Source organism: Hoplias malabaricus, chromosome 13, assembly GCF_029633855.1.
Source record: "Hoplias malabaricus isolate fHopMal1 chromosome 13, fHopMal1.hap1, whole genome shotgun sequence".
NCBI classification, from domain to species: domain Eukaryota; kingdom Metazoa; phylum Chordata; class Actinopteri; order Characiformes; family Erythrinidae; genus Hoplias; species Hoplias malabaricus.
Genome location: NC_089812.1, coordinates 32,601,772 through 32,612,527, shown reverse-complemented (window position 1 = coordinate 32,612,527; position 10,756 = coordinate 32,601,772). Strand labels below are relative to the sequence as shown.

At 37.8% G+C, this 10,756-nt stretch overlaps 1 pseudogene; it reads left to right on the top strand.

Moving 5' to 3' along the window:
• The first annotated feature begins 2,644 nt into the window (after window positions 1–2,644).
• On the top strand, window positions 2,645–10,537 carry LOC136665002 (immunoglobulin lambda-1 light chain-like; annotated as a pseudogene).
• Window positions 10,538–10,756: the final 219 nt, after the last annotated feature.

Below are 10,756 nucleotides of genomic sequence, written 5' to 3'. Positions count from 1 at the left end.
AGGCGATTGCTGTCCAACCTGCTCAACACTGGTCTGTAGTTTTAGCTCTATACAAATGAAGAGGAGATTCCATTTCTTCTGTCATTGGTAGAATCAAAACCTTAAGTTAATGTAATAAATCTATTTTATTATTATTTTTACGAGTGAAGCAAATATAAGTGTCCTGAGTTTAAGGGAAGAAAGGAACTAAGAGAAGGATTATACACAGATAAAATAAAGAGTACAAGTAAAAATCAACATGTTTATGGTGTTTGATCATGGTAAGATTAGCAATTTTACTTATAGGAAGACAATATCAGCAGAATAATTCTATTGGGGTATTTAGCACATGAGAATTATATATATAGTATTTGTAGTTTATAGAGCCCTCCCTCTTCATGATGATGTTTATGAAGAGAACAAACACCATCCAAACACAATCCAATGTAGAAATTTAGTAATAAAAATAAATGTTTTACGTGTTCTATCTTCAGTTGATTAGTCAGGTTTCATATACAAAGTTAAAGAGACCCCTCCCTCTCTCCTCCTGACTCTTATAGCACACCCCTGCTCTCTCTCCTTTATCTGCTCCTCCAGCTGCTCATCTCTTCACTCAGCACAGAGAGTCATCACACACTGACAAGATGCTGCCAGCACTCTGCACTCTCTTCACTGCTCTCTCATGTAAGATTTCACAACACTGGAGCTCCTCAGAATTTACCTCCATCTAATGTGAGCATCAACTAATGTAACATGGATGCTGCTTTTATTGCAGGTGTCAGTGGTGTGACTGTGGTGACCCAGAAGCCCCCTGTTCTCACAGCCACTAAAGGAGAGAAGATCACTCTGCACTGTAATCTGGGGTCTGTTACTGATCAATCTGCTCGTTGGTATAAACAGGTTCCAGGAGGAGTTCCACAATATGTGTTAAAGAATCGTCATGATTATAGCTCTCCTTCATATGGATCTGGCTTCTCGTCTCCTAAATTCACATCAACACACTCATCTCAGTCTGATTACACTTTGATTATTGATACAGTGGAGGTAGAAGACTCTGCAGTGTATTACTGTCACACATGGGATAACTCTGCTAAAGAAAATGTACCACAGTGATTCACACCATGACAAAAACCTCCTCACTGCTCACATTCACTTCTGCTTTCAGAGAACAGCAGAATAACAGTGTCATTAACAGGGACATATAACAGTGACTTGTGTATTGAGTTCATAATATATATTATTTATAGAGTGTTTTAATAGATGGGATGAGAATTTAATTTGCATAAGAAGTAAATAGCAGTACAAAACAGTAAGTAAACTCATCATTTTTCCTGTTCATAATGAGGAGGTGCCACTGCTTTGTGTGCTTTTAACCCCTTCTGCCACCCCATGTCTAAATCCTGGATACTCAACTGTCAGAATGAGAAGCACTGAGGAGGAGATTCAGTAGACGTTACTCCACACAGTAATGTAGAACTGAAACTGATGTACCTCCTCAACACCACTCAGGTGTTTTAACTCCATACAAATGAAGGGGAGCTTCTGTTTATTCTGTCATGGTTTGTGGTGGTGATGTGTTCATGTACATTGTGATGGTATGAATGGATTAGACACAGCAGTGCTCCTGGGGTTTTTAAACACTACGTCTCTTCTCTGTCCACACACTTGGACACACTTACATCTTTGGTCCATCTTGTAGATGTAAAGTCAGAGACAGTAGCTTATCTGTTGCTGCACAGTTTGTGTTGGTCATCCTCTAGTCCTTCATCAGTGGACACAAGATGGTGTTGGCTGGATTTCTTTGGTTAGTGGACTATTCTCAGTCCAGCAGTGACACTGAGGGTTTTCAAACTCAAGCAGCACTGCTATGTCTGATCCACTTGTGTACAAGCGCAACACACACTAACACACTACCACCACATCAGTGTCACTGCAGCTCAGAGAATGATTCACCATCCAAATCATACCTGCTCTGTGGTGGTCCTGACCATTGAAGAACAGGGTGAAAAGGGGCAAACAATGTACACAGAACAACAGGCGGACTCTGGTTTGTAAATGTAGAACTACAATGTACCATGTTGGCAGTGGAGCTGTGAGAATGGATAGTGACGGTAGAAACAAGGTGTTGGTCATAATATTATGGTTGATCAGTGCATACAAAACGATGAATAACCTCACTTATGACAGACATAAACATAAAATAATACAACAAAAATACACCACATCACAACACAATGGCCATAAAACACAACTGTAAACAAACAAAATCCGCTACTCTCTCCATGTCTCCTACAGACACACAAACACACTTGAGGAAGAACACACTATAAACACTTGATGAGGAACACACACTGTTTTTATTTAACACTGCTTTGTTATATCTGTTGATTCATTTAGCCGTGTTTATTTATTTCCTCATGTAAAAACTTATATAGCGCATCAATAGTCTGCCTTGATATTTAAAAAAGTAACAAGTAAATGTATCTATATATTAATATGTTCTATAACACATTAGAGTGCTGTATATGATCCCTTTGGTGTGTGTAGAGACGCCTCCCTCTCCTCCTCCTGAGTCTTATAGCACACCCCTGCTCTCTCTCCTTCATCTGCTCCTCCAGCTGCTCATCTCTTCACTCAGCACAGAGAGTCATCACACACTGACAAGATGCTGCCAGCACTCTGCACTCTCTTCACTGCTCTCTCATGTAAGATTTCACAACACTGGAGCTCCTCAGCATTTACCTCCATCTAATGTGAGCATCAACTTATGTAACATGGATGCTGCTTTTATTGCAGGTGTCAGTGGTGTGACTGTGGTGACCCAGAAGCCCCCTGTTCTCACAGCCACTAAAGGAGAGAAGATCACTATGGACTGTAATCTGGGGTCTGATAAGGGAAGCATGGTTAACTGGTATAACTGGTTCCAGGAGGGGTTCCACAGTATATGTTAGAGTATTATCATACCTGGAGTTCTCCATCATATAAATCTGGGTTCTCGTCTCCTAAGTTCAATTCAACACATTCATCTCAAAAAGATTACACTTTGATCATTGATAAAGTGGAGGTAGAAGACTCTGCAGTGTATTACTGTGAGACATGGCATGATTATAAAGAGTTCCTATCACAGTGATTCACACCATGACAAAAACCTCCTCAGTGTTCAAATTCACTTCTGCTTTCACACAGCTGTAGAAGCACAGTATCATCAACAAAAACCTACTCTACACTACAGAGTACTGAGTGGCATTTACTGTTATGTAATGATGGTTTTAATAGATGGGTGAGGTGTTAATGTGCATATGAGATAAAGCTGGGCATAAAAATAAAATTCCAAATCAATACAATAAAGCTATTTTCAGATTAAATATGTTTTGCAGTTTGTGTTTGTGTGTGTGTGTGTGTGTGTTCATTTACATTAACAAATCAACATTGTGTTGTGTTTATAGCTTGATGAGAACAAGCTGTCTACAATGTGACGTTTTCTACATTATATTTTGTTGTATGTTCATGGACATATTATAAATATAAGGAAAGTTCATAAAATGGAGACAACGATGAACGACAATGAATTTACATCTTTATTTCAGGTTTATTTTTAGCCTATTTTACTATAGCCAGCTGTAAACAAGTATATTTCTTGACAGAACAAGTGATTATTTTATATTATTAGTTACATAATATGAATATATTTTTGTGTATTATGCCCTTTGTTTTGTAGCTAGTTTTTAAAGCAATACATCACTTCAAGCTGTGGGTTCTCGGCTTCATGTAAAGCACAGTCTCAGGATTATTGCTTTAAAACCACTGATGTTGTGGTTGGTGTAACCTAGTGGAAAACACCAGTGCCCTGAAGATGAGAGTTTGATCCCCTGCTCGAGGAGAAACACCATGTTACACTATTAAATGTCTCTGGCAAAACTCATAACACTACACTGCACTCCATCAGTGTAATTTGATTGAAACTGTATGTCTCTTTCTATAAGAATGAACATACTGTGCACAGACACAGATATAGATTGAGGCACCAGCTCTTGGCGTGCTCATACCCCTTTGTGTAACCCCATGTCATAAACCCTGAACACTCCACTGTCAGAATCAGAAGCACTGAGGAGGTGGTTCAGTAGATGTGACTTTATTCCACACAGTCCCTTAACTGTCAAACTGTAGTACACTGTTATCATTAACAGTTCAACACTGAAACTGATACATTACACAAACATAACACATTATAAGACACACTCAGGATACACATGCTCAAGACAACTGTGTTATTTTAGCTGTATGCAAATTAAAACCATTAACCCTGTCTTAGAATGATGGAAATACAAACGCTGACATTTTATGCATTACATTGTTCACTTCTTTAACTGAATAAATACACTCTCAAGATAAACGTATCTTTAGAGGTACAACAGTGATTTTAAAGTCCAGTATGTTGATGGAAACAATCATTACTATGTTCTCTATCCCATAACAGTGATACATGTTTTATAAAATGTGTAAAGTTAAGAGCCCCTCCCTCTCTCCTCCTGACTCTTATAGCACACCCCTGCTCTCTCTCCTTTATCTGCTCCTCCAGCTGCTCATCTCTTCACTCAGCACAAAGAGTCATCACACACTGACAAGATGCTGCCAGCACTCTGCACTCTCTTCACTGCTCTCTCATGTAAGATTTCACAACACTGGAGCTCCTCAGCATTTACCTCCATCTAATGTGAGCATCAACTAATGTAACATGGATGCTGCTTTTATTGCAGGTGTCAGTGGTGTGACTGTGGTGACCCAGAAGCCCCCTGTTCTCACAGCCACTAAAGGAGAGAAGACCACTCTGCACTGTAATCTGGGGTCTGTTACTGGAAGTGCTGCTCGTTGGTATAAACAGCTTATAGGAGGAGATCCACAGTTTGTGTTAAATAATTATCACAGCTTTACCTCTCCTTCATATGGATCTGGCTTCTCGTCTCCTAAATTCACATCAACACACTCGTCTCAGTCTGATTACACTTTGATTATTGATACAGTGGAGGTAGGAGACTCTGCAGTGTATTACTGTCACACATGGGACAGCTCTGTCAGTGAGCACATATCACAGTGATTCACACCATGACAAAAACCTCCTCACTGCTCACATTCACTTCTGCTTTCACACAGTGGTAAAAGTACAGTATCATCAACATGACCCTACTCCACTGAAATGGCAGAAGAATGTTTACATTTGAAATGTGTCTAAATTAATTGGAGTGTGTGTCACCCTGCGAAGTACTGGTACCCCCTCCAGCGTGTGTTCTCGCCTTGTGCCCAGTGATTTAGGATAGGCTCCGGACTCACTGCGACCATGAACTGGATAAGTGGTTTCGGACAATGAATGAATGAATGATCTCCCAAAATAAAAATAACCTGTTCAAAGCCTGCTGTGTACTGTAAACAATTGCCATCTTTGCTTCTCAGTCAACAGAGTAAGTGAAATATGTGTGGTGACGTGGCTTTTTATCCACATGGAGGTGGATACACACATAATCGTTATCATCATTGTTCACGCTATCACCCACTACACCCATCCCTATTCACTGTTACCTGGTACTGGCATATTTCGATCTAATGGATGCAATAACAACATTTTTAAAATAAATATAGAACCCATCTCAGTTACCTCCATTGTATATATTTGTAATATTGTACTATAGTGAGAAATGTTTATTCTATTTTATTTCACTCAGCATGTAGCCTGATAGGCTATTTACTTTGGTGCAGTTTATTATATAAAGTCCATGCACTTTATTAACAAGTTTTCCTATGTCTGCAGTCATCTTTCTCTTTATTCTAAAACTGACCCAAAGACATTATTTGAACTATAATTTCTTATTTGAACTATAATCTCAAGTCTGCCTCCTTTGTACTAATTTTGGATTGTTTTCTCACTGATGGTTGGTCAAAATTGCTAAAGTTCAGATTATTACCATTATTTTAAGTAAATTTGTCTTTTGAAAAACTGCCAATAGTTAAAGATATTTTTACATAAATTTATACAAAAAACCCTAAGCTACTTGTAAATAAGACATTTTTACTTAAACTTTTTTTAAAACCCAAAGTAAAAGAATCTTATCAGGACATTTTGTCTGGTTTTAAGTCAAAATATCTCACCCCATTGGCAATTTTTTCTTGACAAGTAAATATGACTCAAATTAAGATAAAATAATATTTTTGAGCAATGGTTTACTTAATTGATTTTTTTATTTATATTTTTCAAGGTTTTTGTAAGTTTCACATCAAATAATATTGCATTACATCAACAAATATAAACTAAAAAGCTTAAATAATTCTTTATTGTGTGTATTCTAAATAAACAAGTATTATTTCATCATATTTTTAAAAGATTATAATAATAATTGTTATTATTATCAGCAGCTGAGAAAACTGCCAAAGTACCAAAATGTTTTTTATTTGTTGAGATATTGTCCATATTTGCCCTGAACTAAATTCCTGAAAGTCTGTGCCTGCTGTGACTGTCAGAGCTTTATCAGTCAAACATCCCAGAGCTTAGAATATCAAAAAAATATGTCCGTCTGATGCTACAAATTTATTTTGTTCACAGTAATATGACATGTAATAAATTAGCATCAAAAATGCTTATGTTTTCAACTAACAGACACCTCACACTAACAATCTGTGTGAAGATATCGGATGTGGGAGTATGATTTCAAGGCTATACATTGAGAAATATGAAAAAAAAAAAAGCAGGCGCTAGGTAAAATTTTGGTCAAAACATGACAAATTTATCGGTCAGCATGAAAACCTCAAGTGATTACATATTTAAGTAGCCAAGGTTCTTTAGAAAATAAAACAACATATTGAATATGGCTATGTCACATAATTACTGTTTAAATGCAACTGAAAGATGCACTGAAAAAAAAAACGGAATAGCAAAATAGCTATATATATAGGGTTCTTAGGGTTAAAATCAAGGGATTTTTCTCCATCTGAGTCAATGGTCAACATAGTTCACACTATCACCCCCCCCCCGTTTAGCACCTAGTAGTGGCTTAATGTACATAACAAAAGATGGCCTAATGGAATGAAAAGTACCTTGACAGGAGTGAATCCGTGGTTTCTGACTAAATGGGTACTGAAGACTTCCTGTGTAAGACAGTAACTCAGACAGCAGGTCTTCCAGTGCACTGGTTCTGTACTGATGCAACATTACACAACACTCTCAGTCACTGTGTGGACACTGACTTCACAGATAACACTCAGCTCCTCACTGAGGGGGAGACCAGAGGGAACACACAAATCACAGCAGTGATGTAACTCAGCATAAGAGGGAGCCTTAAACATAAATCAACAACACATAAATATACCATATTACATATTAACCACAAACAACAACTATAAATACACAAAATCCACTTTATAAAGAAGAGAGCTGTCATGACTATTCTTTCATATAATGACAATTCCTCTAGATGGCACCATTTAATGTTAAGAAACAACTGTTCCTTAATTCTGAGTTGTTAGCTGAAGTCACAAGACAAGGTTAGAGACAAATAAAGCCATCTTAGATATCATTCATGACGAAAGTGGACTATTTTCATCTCTGTCCATCCTCACGTTTTGTGCCTTAGACATCATCGTTTGTGAATAAAAATTGTGTATTATATTTTAGTACATTGATGAGCAGAATATTTGTTCAGTTGATGATAGTAAGGTTAGATGATGTATTACACCACATTCTCTGTGTAGGTTGTATGGAAATCCATGTTGCTTTATATATCATTTGTGTATGATGTAGGCATATTTATATATGTCTTTTGTGTTTTCAAGTACTGAATCTTTGTAATGCTTGTTTGCAGTTTCACAAAAGACTTTGGGAATGTGTATAAAGTAAATACTGAAGATACAGAGACGCCTTTGGTTCAGCTCTTCATTCAATCCCAGCTGTTTAGCTATCTATCAAAAAGTGTTAAGCCACGCACAATAAGGACAGAATAAGAGCACCTAATGCACTATGGGAACAAAGCATAATTTCATTCATTGTCCCCTCTCTCTTTCTCCATTTTACTGCACACACACACACACACACACACACACGTGTGACAAGGATCACTTAAATATTTAAATGCACATGAACATGAAACATTTGAATTACGTTTGAGAACATTCCCACTGCAGGAACAGTGCACTATAGTCATGTCAGTGAAGAAAGTCTCAGCTGATTGGCTGATTACAGATTCAGGTCCCTCCCTCAGTTCCCTATGAAAGCTCCCTCCACTCTCTCCTCTCTTCATCCTCCACTCTGTTCATCCCTCTGCTGATCACACAGACAACATGCTGCCAACTCTCTGTGTTCTACTCCCTGCTCTGGCATGTAAGATCTCTCCTCCTGCTTTTCTCTCTACGCTGATGAGGTGTGTGTGTGACTAGGAGTGTGTGTGAAATGCGATTGTTGCTCATACACTTCAATGTTGCTTTATGTTTCAGGGGTCACTTCACAGAGTTTTGACACAACCCCCTTCAGTGCAAACAGAGTCGGGCCGCACTGTCAGTCTGGACTGTAACGTCGCAAAGGATGAGAACAGATATGTCTCCTGGTATAAACAGATTTCACAAGCAGCTCCTCAGTTTGTGTTGAGATTTTATCATTCTCACAGCTCTCCTAATAAATATGGAGATAATTTTTCATCTGCACGCTTCACATCTAAAGCCTCCACAAGCATCGACTACCAACTAATAATCAGTAAAGTGGAGGTAGGAGACTCTGCAGTGTATTACTGTGGAACATGGGATGACTCCACTAGTGTACCTGTATCACAGTGATAGAGAGCAGGACAAAAACCTCCTCACTGTTCACACTGACATCTCCATCTGACTGAGCACATCTCTCAGCTTCAGCAGAAAACTGGAGTGGAAAAGTGGTCTATTGAGCAGGAAGTGGGAAGAAATCCCAGGAGAACAGAGCTGTGGAATTCCCAGAAACTGAAACTGGGATGTGGAAGGACTCAGTGCTGATCACAGACAGTAGAAGAGAGAGCTGAAGTCTAGAGGAGGTTTCAGTTGCGCTACTTTCACTTCTGAAACTGAGGAGGTTATTGTACGGGTGATGATATGAAATGAAGCACTGTGGTATTCGGACAAGGAACAAAGCTGTTCGTCACCGGTAAGAAACTCTTCTCTTTATCTACACTTCACTCATTTAATGTTTCAGACTCAGCTTTAATACAAACTGCTACTTTATAACACTGAATAAGGATTTTGTCTATTTTTATTGTGTGTTTAAAAGAAGGAGAGCATTAGAGTTGGAGGTAGACATGAACCAAAGGAAGATCAATGATCTATAATTTCAGAATCAAACCCTGACTGTGTTCCTCTCTTGTGAAATTTGATAGTGGATAAATATGAAAACAGTACTTGCTGATTGGAAAGTATGCTGTAAGTCAGCTATTGCTGAAGTTACATTGCTCTCATTGCTGTCTGATGCATATGTTTTGATGCCACAGATAAGTTCTGTTGATTTTCTAACTGGAAAAGTAGAAATAGCTCTCAACAGAGAACACACGTCTGGTATTATAAAGCATACTTACAAATTATCTGCTGAATGTAAAATATGTTACAATAAAATACATAAAACGAGGTCTGGATAAATTTTCAGCAGACTTTATATTTTATTTTTTCCAAAATAAATTCTTTTTAAATACATTTTCTGTATTAAATATGAAGCCTTAGCCATAACTGAGTTTGTCGTCTATTACTGAGTTTGAGAGTAAAACAAAATAGCATCAACTGACGACAGCTTTCCAAAAATCTCAGTACAACTATTTTAAAATTAAGCATTAAGTCGTTTAAAAAAATAATAAGAATAATATATTTTTTCATTTCTAAATGTAACTGTAAAATAGTTTAATATTTACTACACACTCTATAAGATAAAATATAAGTCCAATTTACTCATTTAAATCAAATAAAGAGTTAGAACAAGCTTTTTTTTCCATTAGAACATGACAAAAATGGCAAACTGGGCACGACTTCAAACAGTCTTTAATTCTCATTGTTTGTAGTGAATTAAATCATGTCTTTATCTGTTTCTCTGATCAGACGCTTCTGCCCCGGCTCCTGTTCTGACCCTCTTCCCTCCGTCCAGTGAAGAGCTGAAGTCTAACAAAGCCACTCTAGTGTGTGTGGTCAGTGATATGCCCACTGGGTTTGCTGATGTGAGCTGGCTGGTGGACAGTAAAGCGGTCAGCAGTGGAGTGACCACTGGCTCTGCAGAGCAGCAAACCAATAAGAAATTCAGACTGAGCAGCTTTTTGACCATTGAGAGGTCAGAGTGGGAGAAAGATAAAGACGTAACGTGTCAAGTGTCTTCTGCCTCAAAAACCGCCAGTAAAAAGTTGAAGAAGTCTGAATGTATCGTCTGAACCTGATCACATCTGATACATCTTCATTCTTTTATTCTTCACAGTAACAGAGCTTCATAGAAACAGTAGTTTAACGTGTAGTGACAGAACGCTGACGTCATTAACAAACACTGGATCATCTCCTGCTGACGTAGTCATTTATCTTTTCTGTTTTATAACATGTTTGTTTGCTGAAGTTTAATAAAATGCATTACTAAAGAAACTGTTGTTCATTTTTCATGGTGATGGAGAGTCCAGTATAATGTTCTAGATATTAATCAGAGACCTCAGCAGCTCAATGAAACACATGTAGAGAATAAGAGTGAGAATGACTAAAGGAGTGAAACATGTTTCTACAGGATTATAAAATGATAAGATAATAAACTGAC